At 41.1% G+C, this 24,167-nt stretch overlaps 1 long non-coding RNA gene across 1 annotated transcript in view; it reads left to right on the plus strand.

Moving 5' to 3' along the window:
- The first annotated feature begins 8,096 nt into the window (after nucleotides 1-8,096).
- LOC131381887 (uncharacterized) overlaps nucleotides 8,097-24,167 on the plus strand; it is a 97,845-nt gene continuing 81,774 nt past the window's right edge. Inside the window, exon 1 of the long non-coding RNA XR_009210916.1 lies at nucleotides 8,097-8,199. This is a non-coding gene — a long non-coding RNA (uncharacterized LOC131381887). The remainder of the gene's footprint in view (nucleotides 8,200-24,167) is intronic.

Below are 24,167 nucleotides of genomic sequence, written 5' to 3' on the forward strand. Positions count from 1 at the left end.
AGGCATGTACCACAGCACCTGGCCTGATATGTTTTCTAAGACAAGAAAAGAAGCTTTCCGCGATTACCCTTGGATAAAATTGACTCTCTCCTCTAGAGACAGGCCATGCTTACACTGTAGTTTCTCACTCCCCCTGGCACACTGTGATTTTGCTCCTCACATAATTTGGGGGGAGCATCCTTACTGCCAAAGACTTTATGCTTCTGAGAATATGTCCAAAGCAGGGAAGTATGCCCTTGGACCAATCTTTAATTGAAATAAATTAAAGAAATGTGTTTAACGCAGACCTAAGTTCCAATTCAAACTTAAGAAATAAATTCTCTTCTTATTTTTCCTCAATTTTTATTGAAGATATCCATATGCATAGTTAAAAATGTTTAAATTCTATAATTCTTATATCTTAAACCAACAATTTCCATCCCACTTCACCTTACCCTCAATTGCTGCTATCCAGAAACAACCACGTAGGACACATTTTGGTCTTTCTTTTGGTAGTCACCTTCATGTTTTTAAATAACATTTTTGTAATGTTACTTTCTTATATTTTTACATGTTGGTTATCATCTATTATTGTCTTCCTGCTAGGTAAGATGAGGCTTCCGTTCTCTTCTACCTCCTGATTGTTCTCCTATTCTCACTTCATCTTCCTAATATAGTTGTATCATGGTTTTTGATCAGTTGAATATTCATCGAATTTTTAACACTGTGTAAATATTTTTCACAACGAGACATGTAGTGAACTACAATTATATATTTTTTTGTAAAACCTTTTTTTCTTCTGGGGTTAATAATTGTCAGTTCCTTGTTCACTTCATTTTCTATGTATCTATCATTAATTCACTGATAGAGCATAAAACTCCTTTCAATGTGTTCAAACATATTCTTTTTTCTTTTCTTCCTTTTTTATTTCTCCTGCTCTTTCTTCTTTTCCCTCCTCCTCCTCCCTACTCCATTTCTTCCTTCTGCACACACACGTGCGTGCACACACACACACAGTCTCTTTTGAGTCATCCCTCCTGGAGTCATCTCTTTTCTTGCTCCAGTCAGAGATACTGGTTGCTCACTGGTCCTGCTGAATCCACTGTCATCCTGGATCTTCCATTGTCATCATCCTGGGATTCACTCTTCCGCGTTCTTGGGGTCCTCTATCTCTTGTTTCTTGGATCTCATATATTATTCTTTCCTAGTTTACTTCCTTTTGGTGGATCATTTTTGAGTTACTTTCCAGGGAAAGGCACAAAGGAAGTAGATTTTCTGAGACTTTGTGTACCAGTTATTGATTTATTGCATCTCAGCTCTATTGTGCTTCTTTATGATACTGGACCCTATAAATATTTCTCCTTTGCCAGCTGGAGCAATGTTAGGCTTTGTCAACAGAGGGCCCTGGAAAAACACTGCAAGGCATGGCAGATAAAAGGGCTTCTCTTCCAAGTTCTCATATGCAGTTGCAACAGATGTGCATGGGGCTCAGTGGCACTTGCCTTCAAACAAGTTTCTCCACTCAACTTCCAGTAAGTTCCTCCAGCTCTCCAGCAGGCTACTTCTTATGAGCCAGCCCTAGCTTCCTTTAGCGGGTGGGCTCCTGCACACTGGCTCTTGTTGGCACACCCCAGTGGACAGCTTCCTATGGACTAGCTTTGGTCCATGGTACCCCAGTGAACTTCTCCACTATTACATGGACCTCAGCCACACCCTCTACAATGAGGTCTGAATCTCAGCCTTTACAGGCCCCTGAGCTTATTTCTTCCTTGATTATGGGTACTTTGTCTCAGCCTTAAAGGAAGTAGTCATTCCCTAGAGTTGGTATTCCTGTCTTCTTTTTTTTTTTTTTTTTTTTTGAGACGGAGTCTCGCTCTGTCGCCCAGGCTGGAGTGCAGTGGCGCAATCTCGGCTCACTGCAAGCTCTGCCTCCCGGGTTCACGCCATTCTCCTGCCTCAGCCTCTCCTAGTAGCTGGGACTACAGGCGCCCGCCACCACGCCCGGCTAATTTTTTTTTTTTTGTATTTTTAGTAGAGACGGGGTTTCACCATGGTCTCGATCTCTTGACCTCGTGATCCGCCCGCCTCGGCCTCCCAAAGTGCTGGGATTACAAGCATGAGCCACCGCACCTGGCCTCCTGTCTTCTTTAGGGCTTTATTTTACATCTTTTAGTAATTAATCATCTTTTACTAGCTGAGCATGGTGATTCATGCCTGTAATTCCAGCCTCCTTTGGGAGGCCAAGGTGGGAGGATCACTTGAGCTCAGAAGTTTGAGGCCAGCCTGTCCAACATAGGGAGACCCCATCTTGACAAAAAATAAAAAAATTAGCCAGGTGCAGTGGCTTATGACTGTAGTCCAAGCTACTTGGGAGGCTGAGGTGGGAGGATCACTTGAGCCTGGGAGGTTGAGGCTGCAGTGACCTGTGATCCCACCACTGCATTCCAGCTTGGGCAACAGAGTGAGACCCTCTCTCGAAAAATCATTTTTTTACTAAGTAATAATTCTTCATATTAAATTTTCCCTGTATCAGAATACTAACTGGAATCTCACTGATACACTTTGCACATCTGAAAATGTCTTTATTCTATCCCTTTGTTTAATTGAATGCTTGGCCCGGTAGACAATTCTGGGTTGAAAATAATTTCCCTCTGAATCTTGAACACTGTTAAATTTTTTCTAGTTTCCGTTGTTAGGTATTGAGTAATTTGATGCTAATCAGAGTTCTAATCCATTGTACATGATATTTTAAAAAATTTCAAGGCCTTTAGGGTCTTCTCTTTATTTTAGGGGTTCCAAAATTTCATGATGTGTCTTGGCATGGTTTTTATATGTGTTTTGGTGTCGTGCTGGGCATAATCTGAAAACTTATGTCACTGGATTTAGGACATTCCCTTGAATTATTTCTTTAAAAACACCCTCCCTTCATTTTCCCTGCTCCTTCTTTCTGGAATTCCTGTTATATGGATAGTCTACCATGATTCTCTAATTTTCTAAATTTTATCTCCCATTTTCCATCTCTGTCTTTTGTCCCCCCTAGGAGATTAACTTAATTTTATTTCACAATCTTTCTCCATTATTGCATATTTAATTTCAGAATGAGGCACTAAAAAGCTGGATGGAACATTTGTGTGAGTGGTGAGGGCTTTTGGAGCGATGACCACCATCACAGCGTGGCTGGGCTGGACAGTGTCATAGTGCCCTCTGACGTGAGTGTCTGTGAATCTTTCTTCTTGGGTTGGTCAACTGACCCAGACAGAAATCTTCCAATCCACTTGGAGGTATCAAAGCAGCTTTGTTGTCTGGGGAAATACCCGAGGTTCATCATCTCGTGTCGAGAGGATTAATGACACAGACACACACACATAGAGTGGGTTAAGGAGCGGAAAGTTTAATAGGCAGGAAAGAAGACAACAGCTTCCCTGTGCAGAGGAAGGGCTCTGAATGGAAAAACCCCACCCTTGGCAGGAAGCAGTAGGTTATAAAGGGAGGCTTGAGGAGGTGGTATCTGATTTATATAGGGCCCAGGGGATTGGTTTGACCAGATGTGCCATTTACATAGCCCAAGAAGAAACTAGCCATCCCACCTTAATCTTTTATTATGTAAATGGGGTTCTTCACGTGGCCAGCTCCATGACACCCACATGCATAGCGACCAAGAGAAGGGAGGAGGAATTGCCATATTGGGTGTACCTGGCTTTTAGTATAGCTGCTGGCATTCATCTATGCAAGCTTCCAGCTTGCTTATTTATGCTTGCAGGTTGGCTTTTTAGGTGGCTTTCTGTTAGAAAAGAAATGGTTTGGGGGCTGCTTTTTATTAAGAGAAAAGACTTACCGAGGACCCCTGTACACTCACTATCTGCCTAAATAATTTATTTTTAACTCCTATGTTAGTATCAGCCTGCATGCCAGCATTCTTGGGAGCTATGTCAAAAAGGGCGATGATATTCTCACCTTTCATATGTAGATTTTCATTTTTAGTAAGATATCCCTGTCTTCCACTTCCTGATGTCCTATGACCTGAGCCATTATGGTGCAACTTCTTCAGAGAGCAATCCAGTCTTATACTGGGGTGGGAAAAGGGTAGTCATTATTTGGGGTGAAAGAGGGGATCTGGGGATTCTATTTCCTATATAGATTGACCCTATCCTGTTTGTATTTATTTATTTATTTATTTTGAGACAGAGTCTTGCTCTGTCGCCCAGGCTGGAGTACTGTGGCATGATCTCGGCTCACTGCAACCTCTGCCTCCCAGGTTCAAGCCATTCTCCTGCCTCAGCCTCCTGAGTAGCTGGGACTACAGGTGCACACCACTATGCCTGGCTAATTTTTTGTAGTTTTAGTAGAGGTGGGGTTTTGCCATGCTGCCTAGGCTGGTCTCAATCTCCTGAGCTCAGGCAATCTGCCCGCCTTGGCTTCCCAAAGTGCTAGGATTACAGGCATGAACAACCATGTCTGGTCTTGCCCAGCTAATTTTTGTATTTTTAGTAGAGATGGGGGTTTCACTATGTTGGCCAGGCTGGTCTCAAACTCCTGAACCGAGACGAAGTGATCCACCTGCCTCGGCTTCACCAAATTTCTAGGATTACAGGCGTGAGCCACCACACCCCGCCCTTCCGTTTTTAGCCCCACCCAACCAGGCACCTTGAGGTATGTGATACCTATGATTTTTAAGCTTTAATCTGGGATTCTGTAAAATCATCTTGTTTCTAGACCACCTCCCTTTGCCTTACGGTCAGCTTAAAGTTTCAACTTTCTTTTATCTAGTAAGTAACTTCCCACTTATGTATGCATCTATAAATTCTGTCATGTTGTGCTGTCATCTCTTCTTTCTTTGTCATTGCCTTTATGGGTTTATGTCTTTTAGGTAATCTTTTTACTTTCATGTTAATGAGGTTGTGGAAGGAAATGGAGGCAAACATGTGTATTCAATCTGTTGTATTTAATCAGAAGCCTCCCTTTTTTGGCTTCTTAAAATTTCATTGTAAGAGGTATGAGAGGAAAAAATTTCTTCCACTAGGCCTGTAGGGTAGATCTAGATGGAAATGCAACACTTTCCACATGCAAATCTTCTGCTAGAAGAACAGAAAATTGGAATCAAGATATTCTATATAAATATAGACCTTTAAGACCTTAAGCATCAACATTTACAGTAAGTTAGAAATTCACTGAATTAATAGGTTAAAAAAAAAACTACCAAGATTGCCAACTTTAAAATGAATCTCTAAATTTCATAACAACATATTGATTGATATAAATGCAATAAATAAGCTATCCTAAATCTCAAAACATAATAGTTGGAAAGAGAAAGTTATGCCCTTGATATGTCCAAATCCATTTATAATCTAACTTATTTAGAGAGGAGAAAACAGCTCATTGATTTCTTCTTTCTCAAAAATTCTCCGTGTTGAGGAAATTGCTTTCTATTGTCACTTCTTTTAATTTTCAGGAAAAGAGAGGAGGGGGTTAGGTAGAGGTGAGCAGAGAGGAGCAGGTTACAACTTAAAGCAGACATCTACTTGGACCTTTGAGTATACTTAGTAAATTAATGCAAACGCCAGCAGTGTGTGAACACAATGTATGAAAATGTCTTTCTCTTCTCTCTTATCAGTAGTGGGAAATAATTTAAAATTCCTTAATTCTTATTTAAAATTAATTTTTTGTACATTTGTAACAAATATAATAATTTTTAAAAATTTAAGCCAATGCAGTTTGAGATTTTTCTTAAAGATCCATTGCCTTCACTCACTGAATCAGTATTTCATTGCTTTATAGAGACGGTAGATACCAGCTAGAACAACAGTCATTGCTCAGTTCTGACTGTCAATTTTTATTTTATTTTGGCATCCTGAATAAGAGAACAGTCTGGAAAGCCAGGCTTTGTTGAAGGAGAAAATGTCAAACCTTCTCTTCACTTATCAAAACCAAGTCTTGGCGGTGTAGGCACCAAGGCCTTGGTCCCCTGGAGGGGGGGCGGAGGGTGCACTGAAAATTACTGATATGAGGCAGACTGATTAATGGGAGAAAACGTGTACACATTTATTTAACGTGAATACATGGGGGCCTTCAGATTGAAGACCCAAAGATACAGGGGAAATTGTCCACGGTTATGCTTAGATTCCACAAAGTATGAACCGCCATGTAGAAATATGATTGGACAAAAAGGGTCTGATCTAATGCTAATAGACTGATTGGGGAAACCCAGCAAGGCCTGTCTGTCTAGATTCTTCTTGATCTCCCTGAGCATGCATTCCTCCTCCCGCGTGTTTGGCAGATCCCTCTCTAAAACGGGGTCTTGGCTGGGCGCGGTGTCTCACGCTTGTAATCCCAGCACTTTGGGAGGCCGAGGCGGGCGGATCACGAGGTCAGGAGATCGAGACCACGGTGAACCCGGGAGGCGGAGCTTGCAGTGAGCCGAGATTGCGCCACTGCACTCCAGCCTGGGTGACAGAGCAAGACTCCGTCTCAAAAAAAAAAAAAAAAACAATGGGGTCTTATGACCTATACTTAAACAAGGTAGGTCAGATAATTTCTTTGTGGTCAGTCTTTACATAGAAAGATGGAGGGAAAACTGAGTAATATATTTAGGTTTTATGGCTAGCTTTGGGGAGGAGGGTTTCTGGTTTCTATGACCTGCCTTGGGGAAGAGGGATTCCAGCTTTATGGCTAGGTTCAGGGGAGAATGGAACCGAGAGACAACAGGACAAGAGAAGATCAAAGGAAAACTTGCTTCTGAGGCTTTTATTTTGGGGTTCTTGGAGTGTGATAGATTAATGTCCCTGTTCCTGGAGAGGAGCGGATGGCACTTAGACAGCTGACGTAGGGAGGAGGGGAAGGAGGAAGATTCCGCAGGTGCAAGGCTAGGGTGAAGACACCCCTAGATTCTTGAGAAAGGCCCCAGCAGGCCTTCTCTAGTTGGTTAACGGTAGGCCTCATTACCATATTAGGGGAAACCAGGTCTACCCACCTTCATTGTATTTTATAATGCTAGATTTTCATTGATGTTATTTTAAGTACAAAAGTGACCAGTTACATGGAGTTCCTAAGAAGGCAATTTTTTTTTAGTACTTTTCATTCATCCAGTAGTCAGAGCTGCGGCACAGAGGCTCAAGCCACTCTGCAAGTCAGTCAGTATTGTAAACCATACATAGTAATACACTGAATCAATATAGAAATGTTATAGGTTTGGCTGGCACCGTGGCCCATGTCTGTAATCCCAGCACTTTGGGAGGCTGAGGCAGGCGGATTGCTTGACCTCAAGAATTTGAGACCACCCTGGGCAACATGGCGAAACCCTGTCTCTACCAAAAAAAGAAATGTTATAGATGTAACCTTTTACAAACAAAGTAACTCCTAATATCAAGAGAAAAGACAGGAAAAAGGGTTAACGAACCAGTCCAGGGAGAGTGATGAAGGCTGATAAAAGAAAGATTTCAACCGAATTAAATTTAAAGGAGTTTAATTGAGCAATGAACAATTCAGGAATCCGGCAGCCCCCAGAATCACAGCAGATTCACAGAGAATCCAGCACGGCCACGTGGTGGAAGAAGATTAATAGACAAAAAAAGGGAAATGACATACAGAAATTGGAAGTGAGGTACAGAACGGCTAGATTGTTTACAGCTTGGCGTTTGCCTTATTTGAACACAGTGTGAACACTCAGCCGTGAGTGAATGGTTGAAGTATGGCCGCTGGGATTGGCCAAGACTTAGCTCTTGTTAATAGGCACATTAAGTTAGGTTTACAGTTTTGTCTACTAAGCTAGGTTACAGTTAATCCGCAAGGACTCAAACATAGAGATACGGAGTCCTTCTCAGGCCATATTTAGTTTGCTTTAACAAGACAAAAATAATCTCCTGGGCTGGGCCAGGGAGGTCTATCGGTCTTGTAAGGAAGGGTCTTTGATGTGGCACAGCCTTCAGCCTTTGGCGCAGTAGACGCCAAGCTTTTTTTTTTTTTTTTGAGACGGAGCTCACTCTGTCGCCCAGGCTGGAGTGCAGTGGCGCAATCTCGGCTCACTGCAAGCTCCGCCTCCCGGGTTCACGTCATTCTCCTGCGTCGGCCTCCGAGTAGCTGGGACCACAGGCGCCCGCCACCACGCCCGGCTAATTTTTTTGTATTTTTAGTAGAGACGGGGTTTCACCGTGTTAGCCAGGATGGTCTCGATCTCCTGACCTCGTGATCCGCCCGCTTCGGCCTCCCAATAAATCATGAGTGACTGTAAGTTTTTATGACCATAGAGTCCCCTGGTGACGACTGATAGTGGAAGAGTATGTTTGTTTACGTTCTTATCTGGTTGGATATAGTCTTTGTTATTTGTTTATTAAGCAAAACGTCTTATTCTTGTTGGCAAAGTGTCCGGTGAAATATAAAATGGAGTCTTTTTCTAAGGGAGTTATTTCAAGGATGCGCTGCTATACAGTAGTGGTGTACATGTGAGATCATAGACAGCCCCGGAGGAACTCCGGATGGATTGAAGGAAACTGGATAATGTCTAGGCTTGCACTTTGGGTTGTGAAGGATAAAGATCAATCTCTTTCTTCCCAGTTGAGGGTAAATAAGGAATACCCATGCAAATTAGTGGCACCTTGCAGTTTTGCCTTTTATTTAAAAAACTGCTATTTTAAATAATAATAAGTCATTTAAAAATTCTTTTTATGGGCCTGGCACTATGCTAAGTACTTTACATAAATTATCTCTGTTTTTTTCACAGTGTCCTATGAGAGACACCATTTCACAGAGAGGTAATACAAGATTAATATCTGCTCACTTGACCTGTTAGTAAGTGGTAGAGCCAGCATAGGAACCAAGATCTGGCTATCCAAGTTCTTAATATCTCTGCAAGTCTGCCTTGGCCCTCTGTCCCTCCATTTTCCTCCCACACTCACTCCAGTCCCTTCTGCTATCCTTGTCTTCTCCCCGAGCCCTAGAGGGTAAACTCTGTAACTAACCATTTATATTAGTTTAGAGAGAGAATAATGGTAGTATACTTGAAATTCATTCACACTGCACTGTTACTTCAACCAGGCACTTGCATTTTTAAAATTTTATTGAGGTATAATTTACATACCATAAAATTCACCCGTTTACAGAATACAGTTCAATGACTTTTCATGTTTATTGAGTTATGCAACCATCCCCATAATCCAGTTTTAGAATATTTTCCTCAACCCAATAAATTCCCTCATGCTGATTTACAGTATATTCATGTTCCCACCTTCAGCCCCAGACAACTACTAATCTTTTTGTCTCTGTAGATCTTTCTGTTTCTTTCTTTCTTTCTTTCTTTCTCTTTCTTTCTTTCTTTCTTTCTTTCTTTCCTTTTCTTTCTTTCTTCTTTCCTTTCTTTTCTTTCTTTTTCTTTCTCTTTCTTTGTCTTTCTTTTTCTTTCCTCTTTCTTTCTCTTTCTTTCTTTTCTCTCTTTCTCCTTTCTCTCTCCTTCCTTCCTTCTTCCTTCTTTTCCTTCCTTCCTCCCTCCCTCCCTCCTTCTCTCCCTTCCTCCCTCCCTCCTTCTCTCCCTTCCTCCCTCCCTCCTTCTCTCCCTCTCTCCTTCTCTCCCTCCCTCTCTCTCTCTCTCTCTTGCTTGCTTGCTTCAGGGTCTCATTCTGTCACCCAAGCTGGAGTACAGAGACAGGATCACAGCTCACTACAGCCTTGACTTACCTGGGTTCAGGTGATCCTCCCACCTCAGCCTCCTGAGTAGTTGGGACTACAGATGCATACCACCATGCCTGGCTAATTTTTCTATTTTCTTGTGGAGACAAGTTTTACCATGTTGCCCAGGCTACTTTCAAACTCCTGGGCAATCCACCTGCCTGGGCCTCCAAAAGTGCTGGGATTACAGATGCGAGCCACCATTTCTGGCCTAGATTTGTCTTTGTAGGATAAATGAAATTATACAGTATGTAACATTTTGTATCTGGCTCCTTTCACTTAGCACAATTATTCTTGAGATGCTGTAGCAGTTTCTGCTCATTCCTTTAATTGCTGAATAGTATTCTATTGTGGATATACCACAGTTCATCTGTCCGAATGATAAACAAATGATAGTTGATGGACATTTGGGTTGCTTCCACTTTTTGACTATTACAAATAATGCTGCTATGAGCATTGGTGTGTGAGTCTTTGTATGGGCACATATTTTCATTTTTCTTGAATAAATATCCAGGAGTGGTTGTTGGGTCATATGGTAAGTTTATGTTTAACTTTTTAAGAAACAGCCTCATTGCATTTAAACCTCATATCTAAATGTGAATTTAAAGTCTTTTTCCTCAGCTAAGCAAGCATCAGTAAGCAATGGAGAGGTTCATAAAGTTGGAGGGAATTTTAGGGGAACTATGATTTCTTTCTTAAAGGGCATTTGTGAAGTGCCTCTGTGTATTAGTCTGTTTTCACACTGCTATAAAGAATTACCTGAGACTGGGTAATTTATAAAGGAAAGAGGTTTAATTGACTCACAGTTCCACATGGCTGGGGAGGCCTCAGGAAACCTACCATCATGGTAGAAGGCAAAGGGGAGCCAAGCATGTCTTACACGACAGCAGGAGAGAGAGAGAGAAGAGGGAAGTGCCACACTTTTAAACCATCAGATGTCATGAGAACTCACTCACTGACATTAGAACAGCAAGGGGGAAGCCTGTCCCCATGATCCAATCACCTACCCCCAGGCCCCTCCTCTGACATAGACAAGGGGAATACATTTCTTTTTTCCTTCTCTATTTTTTTTTTTTTTTGAGACAGAGTCTCACTCTGTTGCCCAGGCTGAAGTACAATGGCGCGATCTCGTCTCACTGCAACCTGTACATCCTGGGTTCAAGCAATTCTCCTGGCTCAGCCTCCTGAGCAGCTGGGACTACAGGTGTGTGCCACCATGCTCCACTTTTATTTTCCTTTTTAGTAGACACAGGGTTTCACCATGTTGGTCAGGCTGGTCTTGAACTCCTGACCTCAGGTGATCCACCCACCTCGGCCTCCCAAAGTGCTGGGATTACAGGGGTGAGCCGTTGCACCCAGCCCACAAAGTTTTAAAGATTAAATTTGAATGTTTATAGGTTGGTTATGCATTCTCCATTTTACCCACATTCCCCCACTTGGTATTGACTAACATAACAAAGTTAGAGGATTCACACTATCTGACTTCAAAACTTACTGTCAAGTAACAGCAATTAAGACAGTGTGGTATTGGCCGGGCGCAGTGGCTGACGCCTGTAATCCTGGCACTTTGGGAGGCTGAGGCAGGTGGATCATGAGGTCAGGAGATCGAGACCATCCTGGCTAACACGGTGAAACCCTGTCTCTACTAAAAATACAAAAAAATTAGCCGGGCATGGTGGCAGGCAGCTGTAGTTTCAGCTACTCCGGAGGCTGAGGCAGGAGAATGGCGTGAACCCAGGAGGTGGATCTTGCAGTGAGCTGAGACCATGCCACTGCACTCCAGCCTGGGCGACAGAGCGAGACTTCCGTCTCAAAAAAAAAAAAAAAAAGTGTGGTATTCGGTGAACATGTAGATCAATGGAAATGAATAGAGAGACCAGAAACAGATCCATTCTTATATGGTCATTTGTATTTTGATGACAGTGCAAAGGCAATTTAATGGAGAAATAACAGTCTTTTCAAGAAATGGTATGAGAACTATTGGACACTCATGTGCAAAAAACTTTACAGAAACTAAAAACACTGCTCTTCATAAATACTGTTGAGGAAGGGAAAAGAAAGCCATAGTCTGCAATTAAATATTTGCAAAACACATATCTCCTAAAGAACCGGTAACCACATTACATATCGAAATAATTCTTTTTAAAAATCCTCAATAATAAAGAAACAAATAGGCTGGGTGTGGCAGCTCAGGCCTGTAATCCCAGCACTTTGGGAAGCCGAGGCAAGTGGATTACTTGAGGTCAGGAGTTCAAGACCAGGCTGGCCATCATGGTGAAAGCCCATCTCTACTAAAATACATTAAAAAAAAATTAGGCCGGGCGCGGTGACTCACGCTTGTAATCCCAGCACTTTGGGAGGCTGAGGCGGGCGGATCACGAGGTCAGGAGATCGAAACCATCCTGGCTAACATGGTGAAACCCCGTCTCTACTAAAAATACAAAAAATTAGCCGGGCGTAGTGGCGGGCGCCTGTAGTCTCCGCTACTCGGAGAGGCTGAGGCAGGAGAATGGCATGAACCTGGGAGGCGGAGCTTGCAGTGAGCGGAGATTGCGCCACTGCACTCCAGCCTGGGCGACAGAGCGAGACTCCGTCTCAAAAAAAAAAAAAAAAAAAAAAAAAAATTAGCTGGGCATGGTAGTGAGTGTCTGTAATCCCAGCTACTGGGGAGGCTGAGGCAGGAAAATCATTTGAACCCGGGAGGCGGAGGTTGCAGTGAGCCAAGATCGCGCCACTGTACTCCAGCCTGAGCGACAGAGTGAGACTCTGTCAAAAAAAGAAACAAATAACCCAATAAGAAAATGGCAAAAATTGGAACATACACCACACCAAAGATCATATACAGATGGCAAATAAGCACATTAAAAGATGCTAAGCATTACTGGACATTAGGGAAATGCAAATTAAAATCATAATGTGTTACCGCTGCATCTATTAGAATGGCTTACTTTAAAAAAATAACAAAAACAACTTTCCATATCAAGTGCTGATGAAAATGCAAAGCAACTTAACGTTGTATATATTTGGTGGGAATGCAAAATGTTATAGCCCCTTTGGAAAACAGGTTGGAATTTTCTAATAAAGTTAAACATAAGTTACCATATAACCCAGAAATCCCACTCTTAGATATTTATCCAAGAGAAAAAAAAACTTATGTTAACACAGAAAATTGTACATCAATGTTTCTAGTTGTTTTATTTATAATCACCAAAAACTGGAAACAAAACCAACTCCTGTCAGTTGCTGAGTGGGTATATAAACTGGGGATGCTACTCAGCAATAAAAAGGAACAGATTGGCTGGGCTCTGTGGCTCACGCCTGTAGTCCCAGCACTTTGGGAGGCCGAGGTGGGTGGATCACGAGGTCAAGAGATCGCAATCATCCTAGCCAACATGGTGAAACTCCATCTCCACTAAAAATACAAAAATTAGCTGGGTATGGTGGCACGTGACTGTAGTCCCAGCTACTCAGGAGACTGAGGCAAGAGAATCTCTTGAACCTGGGAGGCAGAGGTTGCAGTGAGCTGAGATCATGCCACTGCACTACAGACTGGTGACAGAGTGAAATTCTGTCTCAAAAAAAAAAAAAAGATTTACTAATAAACATAAATAGATGAATCACAAACGCATTATGCAAAGTGAAAGAACCCAGAGCCAAAAAGTTATATATTGTTTTGTTCCATTTATATGACATTCTCAAAAAGGCAAAACCAAAGAAAAAGATTGATGGCTACTGGGGATTAAAAGCAGGGCAAGAAGTTGAAAACCAAGGCACATGAAACTTTTGGGTTGAGAAAGCTGTTCCATATCCTGATTGTAGTGATGGTTATGACTGTATGCATTGAAACTCATAGGATTTTACACTGAAAATGGTGAATTCTACTATGTGCAAATTATATCTCAATGAGCCTGAAAGAAAAGCCAATAGGGCCACTTTTGTCATTAGCACTTATAAGACAATAACCTAAGCTAACTTAAAAATACAGAGAAAGTTTCTCTTTCTTTGGCTAATTATTAAGGATTCAATATGAGAAAAGGCAGCTCACCAAATTTAGCTTGTACAGAAGACTCTCAAAATTGTGGAGTATTCCTTCAGCAAAAATCTAAATAAAGCTTTTCTGGTCATATTTATAGGCATGCTCACATTTTTACCTCTCTAATATAGCTGTTAAGAATATGATATCTTTTCAGTTTCCACTTCAACTACGAGCATTTTTCATTTACGTTTTCTGGTGTGCATACAGTATAAATTCTGTTACATCACTTTATACCTTTTGTTGTTACTGACTGCAGCACTTGCAAATCATGTTTAATTTTGTTTGCCCAGAATAATGATGAAATGCTAAAAAATATATATTCTATTCACACTTCACACTCTTATAGTAACAGAATAGTCTTAATGCACTTCTGTCCTCTGAGCTAGCTTGTGGTAAAACAGGAGAAACATTATGAATAATTAAAAATATGATATTTACTCCAGGAGAAAGATAAATCTTTGAAAAATCTCTGCCGGCAGAAAGCTTCACAATCAGGTACCATATCCTTATAAATAAATTGCCAGTCTTTTCAGGTGTCAAGGGATTTCACAGTCAGATATTAATGAGATAAAGATGCTCAACTTGATCATGAAGGGCGGGAAGAATGAGGACTGAGTTACTTCTTGTTAATTCTTATCATTCTTCATTGTTAGCTAACAAGTAGGTAGCAGATGCCAGCACTGTGCCAAACCTATAGCTATAAAACGGTAAGGCAGATCCTAGACTGAAGAGTTTATTCTGAAAGACTTGATTTCAAAATATTCAGACTTTAGGCAATTAACTCAGTTTTCCCTCATCATAGAGACAGATCTCTATGTCTTTCATGTAATTGGCCATTTGACCTATTTTTGTTTTTTATATTATTATAGAAAAACTCTATTCTCTAAGTGAGGAATTAAGGTCAATTGAAAGAAAAAAAAGAAGGGGTCTGTTAGTCAATCTGTGCAATCAATGGATATGGTGTTTGGCTAGGATTCAGTAGATCTGGGTTCCAGCTCCACTGTGACATTAACTAGTGTGACCCTGAATAAGTCCACCTGCCTGGGGCCTCAGTTTTCTTACGTGTACAATGATGCATTTGAATTTGATAATCTCTAAAATCAACTATAGCTCTAAAAACCATTGCTGATTCTTAATGCACCATCAATTTTTAAATTACTTGAAAACAATGTCTAAACCTATATTACATATAATTAAATCCTTGATAATTCAGAATGCATTTCAAAACACTGCATACTTTATAAAGTCATTACTGTGAACAGCCTAGCAAAGTTCTGGTTAAATAGAAGTTTCAGGCTAATGGAATCCTCATTAGATTCGCTTTTACAAGTGTTTTTCACAAATATAAAATTCTAATTGTAATGAAAAATTTACCTTCATTTTGACAAAATAAAACCCAATTCTGTAATTAAGCAGGAAAGAAAGAGATGTAACTCGCTTATACATGGGTTAAGGTTGTTCACACAGAGCATTCTGGCATTGTCAACCTGCCCAGACTCTTTCACTAATATGAAATGCAGACTCTCCACTGGAGTTTACAAAAAATTTGGACAAGAGAGGATATTTGAGTACAGAGGTGTAATCTCAGCTCATCACAACCTCCACCTCCTGGGTTCAAGCAATTCTTCTGCCTTAGCCTCCCGAGTAGCTGGGACTACAGGGGTGCACCACCACGCCCTGCTGATTTTTGTAGAAATGGAGTTTTCCCATGTTGCCCAGGCTGGTCTCAAACTCTTTGGCCTCCCAAAGTGCTGGGATTACAGGAGTGAGCTACCATGCCCAGCCTTCAGACTTTTAATGTAGTCAATTGATTTAGAAGCCAACAAATTAATTTTAAAAAACAGTGAATACAGTTAACCATATTTAACATGATTATGTGAATTGGAATTTGTGCTATTTGGATAAGGACCAAGTTTATATTTCCTTCCCTCATGTCTTCCTTCCTCTCAGCCTTCCTTCCCCCAAACATTTATTGAGTGGTTATTATGCCAGACTCTGTAATCCCCTGACAGTAAAAAACATGCCACACAAAAATCCAAACAAAATCCCTGCCATTAAGGAGGGTCACAATCTATGAGGCAAAACTTGATTAAAAATGAGCCAGGCTCAGTGGCTCACACCTGTAATCTCAGCACTTTGAGAGGCCAAAGGATCTCTTGAGGCCAGGAGTTTGAGACCAGCCTGGGCAACATAGGGAGACCCCATATCTACAAAAAATAAAAGAAATAATTAGCCAGGCATGGTGGCACATGCCTGTAGTCTTAGCTATTTGAGAAGCTGAGGTGACAGGATCCCTTGAGCCTGGGAGGTCGAGGCTGCAGTAAGTGGTGAGTGCACCACTGCCCTCCAGGCTAAGCAGCAGAGCAAGACTTGTATCAAAAAAATAATGATATTGTGACAATTTAGTGAGAAAGATGTATACAAATGTTACTAGAGGAGAATTTACTTGGCACTATCACACACATGTACACATACACATACACACAGGTTTGTGTAAAATGACCATTCCATATCAAATTTCAAATAAAGCTTTTGAACCATTCTTAAGCATTTTGAAGCACTAGGTTTACATATAAATAGCATCATAACTCATTTGTTATTGAAAGCATGTATGAAAAATTATATTTTTTTAAATCTCTATGCTTTTATAGTTGCCATTAGTAGGAGAAATGGGAAAGAAGCAAAACCACATCTAAAAACTATTTTAGATGGAATGCTCATCTGGTTTTGGTGAAAATGAAGAGAGGAGGCTTTTTTTCACATATCCTGGCTAGGGGTACAAATTAGTGCAACCTATAATATCAAGCTATAATAGGGCATTATAGCATGATTTGTCAGAAGGCTTAAAGATGTTCATACTCGGATCTAGCAAATTTATGAAAAAACTGAGGAAGAAAGATTCAGCTTTGAGTGCATACACATTTAGGACCATTATGTCTTTTGGGTGAATTGACCCTTTTATCATTATGTAATGTCCTGATTTATTCCCAAGCACTGTGGACAGAGTAATATTCTGAAAGTCAGTTAGTGGAGGAACACAAATAAATGAAACACCTGTTAGAAGAAGTGGAAATCTAGAAAATATATTCATTAACTTACTATTGGAAACAGTTTATTGGATTCTGCTTGAGCCTGAGCAGGTACATGTTAATGATTACATGTATTTGTAGAAATGGCTTTCTATTGTTAATAGTCTGAGATGCATGACCTCTAATTAGGCATGAAACAAACAATAGTAAACTTTACACATTTTTCATAATCATATTAGGGGTTTATTGCCATATGAATTGTTTATGTAAAATCTGATTTATTACATAATCCCGTTAGATACATTTTATTGCTTTCCTGTGGTTTTGTGCTTTGCCTTAATATTATGTTTGAGCACCCCTTGGAGTTTATATTAGAGCATTTAAAAATCATCAGTACTAAGTAACCAAGCAGAATGCCTCATACAAGAGGGAAACAAAGCTACATTGCCATCTTTAGATCAAGTCTTCCTTACCTGATTATCTGGATATTCTGATGAGAATTAATTGAGCTCAAGGTTGTGCTGACACCTTGTGTCTAAATATATTGGAGAGAAATTTTGCAAAGTTGAAAGAATTCAAATATACAACCGAATGTGTAGCTCTGTCTACTTCACCGTTCCTATGGTTTAAATTGTTTTCTTGATTATGCTCGATCACCCGTTTCACTTTCCATTTGCTACCATACTATGGGCTATTGTTTGGTGTTGCAATATAAAAAAAAATTATGTTCTGTCGGGCGCCGTGGCTCATGCCTGTAATCCTAGTACTTTGGGAGGTTGAGGCAGGTGGATCACCTGAGGTCAGGAGTTTGAGACAAGCCTGGCCAACATGGTGAAACCCTGTCTCTACTAAAAATACAAAATTAGCTGAACATGGTGGTGGGCACCTGTAATACCAGCCACTCGGGCAGCTGAGGCAGGAGAATCACTTGAACCCAGGTGGCAGAGGTTGCAGTGAGCCAAGATCGCACCACTGCACTCCAACCTGGGAGACAGAGTGAGATTCCGTGTCAAAAAAAAAAAAAATTATGTTCCAAGTAATTTAATCATATTATAGTAGTAGATCTTTCTTTTTAAAATCAATATCCCATTGTCTTAGTAAGAAGATCTCTTTAAAACAAAAGGTGTTACTTTTTTTTTTTTGCGTTTTCTGTCTCTCTTTAATTCATTAACTATTTGGGAAATAACCATTTTAAATGTTTATCTGTTGGTTTAGAAACTCATTGAAAGTAGAAACCACATCTTTTATTGTAATTATTTACAAAATTTAGCAAAGTTTTACATGTACGTAGATACTTTCATAAAAAGGATTTTTTAAAAACCTAATATTTACTGAACACTTACCATATGCCAGATGCTCGTCCATGTATTTTACACACTTTATCCATAGTAAACAAGATTAATAACACATAGAACTGTCATGTGCAGGTTCCACTCATCAATCCTCCATCAGGTACCATAACCTGTATGTACCTTTCTGCCACATTTTGAGCCAGCCCAGAAGGATCAAAGAGGTCTGACCCATCTCTGTTTGAGGTCTTTGACACCATCTAAATCTTTGATGAGGACTCTATTCTCTAAATATTCTTGAAAATTCTTAAGAGTATGTATATATATATATATGTGTATATATATATCTGCAACTTGTACTTATCTGTATGTAGAGGGAGAATGACTGGGTCCTTCTGGAAGTTTCACTTTATACCTATTACCCACCTGATGCCCTCTTCCAAGATCGTTGGTTGTTGGCTGAATTCAGTAGAACCCTGTCAATGTCTTTATGTCACTGAATTCATTGATCACGTGGTCATCAATAGCTGATGTGATGAAAGCTAGAATACGCTTTGTTTTGCTATTCTGAGACAGTTTCCTACAGCGAAGTGGCTTGTGCTCTGAGGAATAAGTCTTTAATGGTACATATCTTTCAGTTCATAATTACATAGATACATTTGCCCCAAGATGGGATCAAGCATCAAGGAAAATTGGTTTGGGATGAATTCCTTTGCCAGCTGTAGGAAACAATAGCCCTTCTGTTAAACTTTAGGTCTTGGTGCTGAGTCTGCCTTGTGGGTTCAAACAAAACTCTGCTAGTCAAATGCAGAAAACAGAACCTACTGTTGCTATTGAGTGCTTGAAAAAAACTCTAGGCTAGTTTAGGAATGACTACAAAATGCACCACAAACTTGCTGCCATTGGACCTCCAGCCTCTGCCATGGTCTAGAAATTGTAGAATCAGGAATCTTTTGTGCTACATTTTTTGACTCTAGAATCACTCTGCATTGTGACAATAAAGAAGCTACCAGCCAAACTGCAATGCTGCCTGTATTAGTTTTCTGTTGCTATTTACTGTGGTTTGAATATTTTTAATCTCTTCAAAATTTATATATTGAAACTTTATCCTCAATGTGATGGTATGAGAAGGCTTCTGGGAGGTGATTAGCTCATGAAGGCTCTCCCTGCATGAATAGGACTAGCACCCTTATAAAAGAGACCCCAGAGAGCTAGTTGGCTCCTTCTACCATGTAAGGATGCAGTGAGAAGGTGCCATCCTTGAGGATGCAGGCCCTCACCAAATGTTCCCAGTACCTTGATTTGGATTTCCCAGACTCCAGAACTGTGAGAAATAAGCTTCTGTTGTCTATAAGTTACCCAGGCTAAGATATTTTGTTATCGCAGCTTGAGCAGACTAAAACACTATGTAACAAAGTATCACAAACTTAGTGGCTTAAAACAACACCCATTTGTTTTCTTACAGTTCTGCAGATCAGAAGTCAAGGCACAGCTCAACTGGGTTCTCTGGTCAGGGTCTCACCAGGCTGAAATCAAGGTGTCATCTGGAACAATAATCTCATCTGAGGCTTGAGGTCCTCTTCCAAGCTCCCTGGCTGTTGGCAGAGTTCAGCTCCTTGCAGTTGTACTGTTGAGGCTCCTGCTTGATTGCTGGCTGTCAACCTGAGCTATTCTCAGCTCTAGAGGCTGCCTGCCATTCCCTGCCACAAGGCAGTTTATTCCTTCAAGGTCGGCAGGAGAGTGTCTCTCTGACTTCTTTTAGGGACTCACCTGATTATCGTGTCAGGCTTACACAGGATAATATCCATAACTTAAAGTCAACTGAAGAAGGACTTCAATTACTTCTGCAACATGCTTCACAGCAGCACCTAGATTAGTGTCTTATTCAATAACTGGGATACGGTGTGTACACCAGGGTAAGGGGATCTTAGAGGTCATCTTAGAATTCTGCCCACCACTGCATAGCACTAAAATAGCATACTGCTATTTTAGATGCAAACTGTAGAACTTCTGTCTCTCTCTGCAATGTTGTATACCAGAAAAGGAGATGCCCCATGCCTTGTCTCTCCACTTACTAAACTTGGTTCGCACCTCTAAACCCAACTGCAAGAGAGTGGAGGAAATACAGCTTTTAGCTTTAGGTTAAAGAAGCTTTAGGTTAAAAGAACCTTTCTCACCTCCGCAGTAATAAAATTAAGTTGAAATTGATGTGGAGCAAACCAATTCTTCCTATCTACAATATCCTTTATGATCATTTAAAGATGGTTGCAAATTCTTTGCTACTTCTCTCATTAAGAGATGAAGTCTAATTTTACTCCCTTTGAATCTGGGCCGGCTATGGTAACTTGCCTGACAAACAGAATGTGGCAGAAGTGACAGTCTAGGACTTCTGAAGCTAAATCCTAAGAAGTTTTGCAGCCTGGTTACACTCATTCTTGGAGCCCTGAGCTACCAATTTAAAGTCTGACTACCTTGAGGACCTGTTGTGGGAGGTCAGGGACCCTGAATGGAGGGACCAGCTGGAGCCGTGGCAGAGGAACATAAATTATGAAAATTTCATGGACATTAATCAGTTCCCAAATAATACTTTTATAATTTCTTATGCCTGTCTTTACTTTAATCTCTTAATCCTGTTATCTTCGTAAGCTGAGAATGTATGTCACCTCAGGACCACTGTGATAATTGTGTTAATTGTACAAATTGATTGTAAAACGTGTGTTTGAACAATATGAAATCAGTGCACCTTGAAAAAGAACAGAATCTAACAGCGATTTTTAGGGAGCAAGGGAAGACAACCATAAGGTCTGACTGCCTGCAGGGTTGGGCAAAAAGAGCCATATTTTTCTTCTTGCAGAGAGCCTATAAATGGATGTGCAAGTAGGAGAGATATTGCTAAATTCTTTTCCTAGCAAGGAATATTAATATTAATACCCTGGGAAAGGAATGCATTCCTGGGGGTAGGTCTATAAATGGCTGCTCTGGGAGTGTCTGTCTTACGTGGTTGAGATAAGGACTGAGATACACCCTGGTCTCCTGCAGTACCCTCAGGCTTATTAGGGTAGGGAAAAACTCCACCCTGGTAAATTTGTGGTCAGACCGGTTGTCTGCTCTCAAACCCTGTTTTCTGTTGTTTAAGATGTTTGTCATGACAATACATGCACAGCTGAACATAGACCCTTATCAGTAGTTCTGTTTTACCTTTTGTCCTATTCCCTCAGAAGCATGTGATCTCTGTTCTGCTTTTTGCCCTTTGAAGCATGTGATCTTTATACCTACTCCCTGTTTTACACACCCTCCCCTTTTGAAACCCTTAATAAAAGTGTGCTGGTCTGAGACTCAGGCAGGCATCACGGTCCTACTGAAATGTGATGTCACCCCTGGCAGCCCAGCTGTAAAATTCCTCTCTTTGTACTCTTTATCTTTATTTCTCAGCCAGCCGACACTTACAGAAAATAGAAAGAACCAACGTTGAAATATTGGGGGCAGGTTCCCCCAGTAAGGACCATACTATTAGAAACCTCAATATAGCTCATTTCCTGTTCTAGCACCCAGCGATTCAAGTCATAACAGTTGAGGCCCCGGACATTGTGGGGCAGAGGTGAACTGTCTCCATTGTGCAATGCCTGAATTCCAGATCCACGGATTTATGAGGGAAAAAAAATGTTGTTTTGAGTAGTTATTTACACAAGGTAGATAACTGGAACAGAATTTGGTGCCAAGAGTGGGGTGCAACCTTAAGAAAATTTAAAACATACGATATTGGTTTGGGGACTAGGTAGCAGGTGGAAACTAGGCCTTAAGAAGACTATTTATGAAATCTGTAATGGCCTTATGAGTGACACCTTAGAGGACAGTAAGGAAATCAGAGGCTGGAAGAAAGGGCATTGTCATGCGCGTCTGTGTGAAGAGACCACCAAACAGGCTTTGTGTGAGCAACGGGGCTGTTTATTTCACCTGGGTGCAGGCAGGCTGAGTCTGAAAAGAGAGTAAGCAAAGGGTGGTGGGATTGTCATTAGTTCTTATAGGTTTGGGATAAGTACATTCTTAAAGGCAGGGAAGAATATTACAAAGTACCTTCTTAAGGGCAGGGGAAAATATATGCATAAGTTAGGGTGGGACAGGAACAAATCTCAATGGTGGAATGTCATCAGTTAAGGCTATTTTCACTTCTTTTGTGGATCTTCAATTTCTTCAGGCCATCTAAATTTATGTGTGCAGGTCACAGGGGATATGATGGCTTAGCTTTGGCTCAGAGGCCTGACATTCCTGTCTTCTTATATTAATAAGAAAATAACATAAAATAGTGTTGAAGTGTTGGGGCAGGGAAAATTTTGGGAGATGTGGTATGGAGAGATAATGGGCGATGTTTCTCAGGGCTGCTTCCAGCAGGATTAGGTGCAGTGTGGGAACCTAGAGTGGGAGAGATTAAGCTGAAGGAAGATTTTGGGGTAAGGGGTGATATTGTGGGATGGTTAGAAGGGGCATTTGACATATAGAATTATTGGTGATGGCCTGGATGTGGTTTTGCGTGAATTGAGAAACTAAATGAAAGACACAAGGTCTGAATAAAAGAAGGAGAAAAATAGGTATTAAAGGATCAAGAATTGGGAGTACCCAGGATGCCCAATTAGAGAGTGTCCAAGGGGGTTCAACGTTATTGTTTGCTTGGTTGGTGAGTTTTTGGGCTCTATTCATGAGTTTTTTTATGTTGTCATATACCAGGCCAGATTGATTTAGGTAAAAACAACACTCTTCATTTAAAAATATACAGAGTCCTCCTTTTTCAGCAGTGAGTAAATCGAGGCCTAGGCAGTTCTGGAGGACAACTGCAGCTAAAGAGTCAACCTGGGCTTGGAGAACAGATAAAGTCTGTGATATGTCTGTAATGCTAGCAGAGAAGTCATTACAGAGGCTGTGGAATGTTGTGGCAGAGGTTGAGATGCCAGCTATTCCAGTTCCAAGTGCAATAGTGGAGGCAGAAAGTCCTAGGCCCACAAGTAAAGGGATTAGTGGAATGATTCTTTTTTGTCATGTTGGTGTCATGAAGGGGACAGGGAGTTGTTCATTCCCATCTGCAAACTGGATTTTCGGGGTAAGGAAGACTAGAGTACATGTGCCCATCCAGTTGGCAGGTAGGCACATGTAGGTGGAAGAGCCACATAAAAAGAAGAGACCTCGTGTCAGGCAGAACTGGAAATGTAAAGTGAAAAGGTGAGAGGGTGCACTGAAAGAGGAATCCTGCACCCAAAATCCTAGAGATCCAGCAAGGGCAGCAGCCATTAGAGGTTGTAATGGGGATTGATCGTGCAACTGCATAGAGGGAAAGGTTCTCTTTTCATGGTGTATGAGAAAGTGCATAGTGTCTACAAGTAAACTTTCACTGTTATTTGTGGGGCTGGTATAAGCAAGCAACAGGAGGGGCTAGGAGGAGATTCAGTTGAGCAGGGGGAGGGTAACCAATGATGGAGTGAGATGCAGGGTAGGTGTCTTCCTAAACAATAGTGACTGCCAATGTTTTTTAGTTTGTCAGTAATGATAGAGGGCTTATCAGTAATGCGAAGCTGGAATGCTCCCATCCGTTAGGTAATGTGTGTGGCTGGGTTCTGGAGATAAAGAGTAAAGGAACATTTGGAGAGTGGAAGGTTGCCTAAAGGGATTTCAGTAGGCTGTTGTTGGGAGATACATAAAGGAGAGGCAACAGGGATAGCTGTTGTTGTGGTTAGGGGTACAAATATGGGGGAGTGGAATTGACATAAGGAGAACAGTGCCGTAAGTAGATGTGGAGAAGTATGGCAGCTTTTTGGTGTGAAATATCTGGGGAGTTCTCACCAAATTTGTCTAGAAAGTAAAGAAGTTCCTCAGGCTGGTAAAGATGAGGGCTATTAAAGGAGGTTCTGAGGTGCAGGGAGACGGGAGAGGTAGCCCAGCTGGCCTGTAGAGCGGGGATGGCTGTGTAAGAGCAGGAAGAAAGGGAAACGCATAGCCAACAATTCTTTGCTAAGAAGGATTGGGGGCAGTGAGGAGAGAGTGGGTAAGACTGATAGTATGCTGGAGGTAACTAGGGAGAGGTAGAGAGGGGCATAAGAATGGGAGTGAGAATAAGAGTGAGTATAAAAGTAAAGAATAGAACTTCATCAGGGTGGAAGTATTGGAGGGTGCCGTGTCAGCAGATCATCTATC

This window comes from Hylobates moloch, unplaced genomic scaffold, assembly GCF_009828535.3.
Source record: "Hylobates moloch isolate HMO894 unplaced genomic scaffold, HMol_V3 SCAFFOLD_18, whole genome shotgun sequence".
Lineage (NCBI taxonomy): Eukaryota > Metazoa > Chordata > Mammalia > Primates > Hylobatidae > Hylobates > Hylobates moloch.